Here is a 3276-nt window from a genome sequence, read left to right on the forward strand (position 1 = left end):
TTATTGCAGTTATTAGACCAACTTCCAATCCTCAACTAGCTAGTGCACTCGGTGTCACTCAGTTATTTATATTTGACTAACTTTTGCACACTACATTGATGATTGATGCCTTCTTCACATTTGAGTTCATTTTTTCTTTATAATAGCACCACTAGTACTATGCTATGTTATTTTATGAAACTTGTTAATTATTGATAATTTATAATACTATTGAAAAAAAAAATATTACTTTTTAAAATTACTAGTAGTAATAGTAATGCTTGACAAGATAGATAGATAATGATTGTAGCTTCTTACTGAGTGATAATTTGGATTACTTTAAAAAACAACTAAAGAAGGTAATGTTGTGGGCTTACACAATTATTTAATCAAAATATTATCATTATATAATGAATGTGTTTGTCTGACTAGACAGTTTATTTAAAATTCTGTCTGAGGTTTTGTTTTGAAGGGAAAAGGATGAATTTTTCTTCTGTGTTTATATATTGAATTTTTAAATATATTTTTTTTAAATTAAAATTAAAATTTATCATCAATTAAATCTATTGATAACTATTAATTTAGTTATTAATAATAAATAATATATTATCGTCGAATTTATAAAAAAAAAAGATTTGACGGTAACAAATTTTAAAATTTTGTCAATTTTAAATTTATATCCGTCACGACAAAATCTGTCGATAAATAGTTATTGACAAAATTTATACCGTCGAATTTATTCCGCCATTAAATTAATAAAAACATGTTATCGACGATTTTTTTTAGTAAATCTGTCGATATATCTGACGGTATTCAATAACTTTTTTTAGGGAAAGTTCTTGAATTTTTTTTATAATTATTTTTTAGAAAAATAAAAGCTTTTGATTTTTTATATATTTAATACATTGAAAATATAATGTGGAGCCCTTTCTCCATTTTCTCATTTTCACACACTGAAATAGTAATTGTCTCCATCTGGCCGTGTCCCTTAATTAATAAAAATTTGAGTATAATAGGTAATTAAATAAATAAATATATTTATAAAAAATAAATAAATAAATAATTTAACAATATATTCATTTTTTTATAAAAAAAATTGGTATTTTAATAAATTATAAAAAATATTTTTTTAATAAGTTGATATTAATTTTTTTCTAATAATTAAATGTCTCTAACTATTCTTCAGAGAAATTTTTCCTTCGACAAATTATATGTAGCTGCTTAGACAATATTTGTCGAGAACAAATTATAAGGATGAATCGTATAATGTCTATTATTTTCTATCTAAATTATTAAAAAAGGTAAATAATTAATATTTAATAAATTTTATATGATATATTTTTTATTTTAAATATTTTATCTTTTATTTTAAAAGAGAAATTAGACAATTTAAACACTATAATAAAGACATCATAGAACTCACCAATTATAAATTTATTCTATACTATTAATAATTTATCTTTGAAATATAGTAAAGTTTTAAGGTAAAATATCTAGATAAACCATAAGCACAAAAAAATTACCTCTATCACTCAAAATTAAAATTGATACTTGTATCATCTAAAGCCTAATCTCTTATATATTTTAATTTTATAATCAAAATATGTTATATGTGATTTTTTTATTGTAATTGAAACTAAATTTTTATCTCTAAAATTAAGAAATTTTCTTTTTTTTCTTACTAATTTTATAACAAAAATGTGCCACATGTCACTCCTTTATTTTAATTGAAATCAAATTTTTTTCTCCAAAATTAAAGAATGCTTTCCTTTTTCATACTAATTTTACAATCAAAATGTGTCACATGTCACTCCTTTATTGCAATTAAAATCCAATCTTTCCCTCCAAAATTAAAAAGTTCTCCCCTCCTCCATCTTTTTTTCTCTATCTCTCTCATTCCTTCAACTAGTCTATCTATTTTATATATCATTATTAATATTTAATATTAATGACTAATTACTAATTTGAAAATCAAAATGTACAATATGACATTCTTTATTTGCATTAAAATTAAAATTAAAATATTAAAATTGAAATTGAAATATACCTATATTATGTATCATATATTACTATCTAATTTAATAATCAAATGTGTTACATAATATTTTTTTATTATAACTAAAAGAAAATTTTTTCTTCCAAAATTAACAAACTCTCACTCTCATTTTTTATCTTTATCTTTCTCTCTCTTTTTTTCTCATTCTCTATTTTTTCTATCTTTCTGTTCTACAAAAAATAAAATAATATAATTCAAATAAAAAATATTATTATTATTATATACATATTTTTTTAGTTTTTTATTTAGTTTTAAATTTTCATTCCTTATCTTTTTAATCTATATTTTTATTTTTCTTCTTTCAAATATTTATTACATATAATTTGGAGAGAATACTAATGTTATAATTAAAAGTTAGAATCAAGATTCAATTGTTTTTAAAAAATTAGTTTTGAGTTAATTTTATAACTATCCGTATAATTTTTTTATACTAATATCTAATTATATTTATATATATATATATAGAGAAAAAATATTATTTTTAAATAACAAGTATAAAAATTAATTATTTTTATTTGTGTGACAGACTTATCACTTAATTAAATACAAAAATATACATGTTAAATTATTTCAAATTTTAGATAACGAATGTTAAAATTAATTATTAATAAAAAATGAGACTTTTTCATATAAAAAATAATAACTAAAAATCTTATTATTTGATTTTTTATCTATAAATATATTGGTCTTCACTTTTGTCAACCTACAACTTTTTTTGTAAAAGTAATTTGACTTTATAAATTTTTTGTGTCAGTATTATCTATACTATCAGAACAAAGTGAACTGTAATATTAAAAAATATATATTCTCATAATGTTATTACGGATAAAAATACTAATTTTATATAAATCGAATTAACCCAATTCGAATTATAATTTTCAACAATAATTCGAATTAAGTAAAATAGATTTATTAGGTAACGTTAAAATGGGAATAAATCGAATTTGCATAATTCAATTTATGCATGTATGAGGTAAATTCAATTAGGTGGAGTAGATTTATGAATGGCTGGAATTGTTTCTGGTAAACCGAAATAGCCAAATTCGAACACCTGCTACAAGCATAAATGGAATTAAGTGAACAGATCTACTAAAGTTTTAGCAATATATCTAAATGGAGACCGGCTAATTCGATTTAGTAGCCATTTTATTTTGACTATTTTTGGATAAAATAAATAAAAAATTGATCATACAAAATAATAATAATAATAATAATAATAATAATAATAATAATAATAAGAT

This window comes from Arachis duranensis, chromosome 7 (genome assembly GCF_000817695.3).
Source record: "Arachis duranensis cultivar V14167 chromosome 7, aradu.V14167.gnm2.J7QH, whole genome shotgun sequence".
NCBI classification, from domain to species: domain Eukaryota; kingdom Viridiplantae; phylum Streptophyta; class Magnoliopsida; order Fabales; family Fabaceae; genus Arachis; species Arachis duranensis.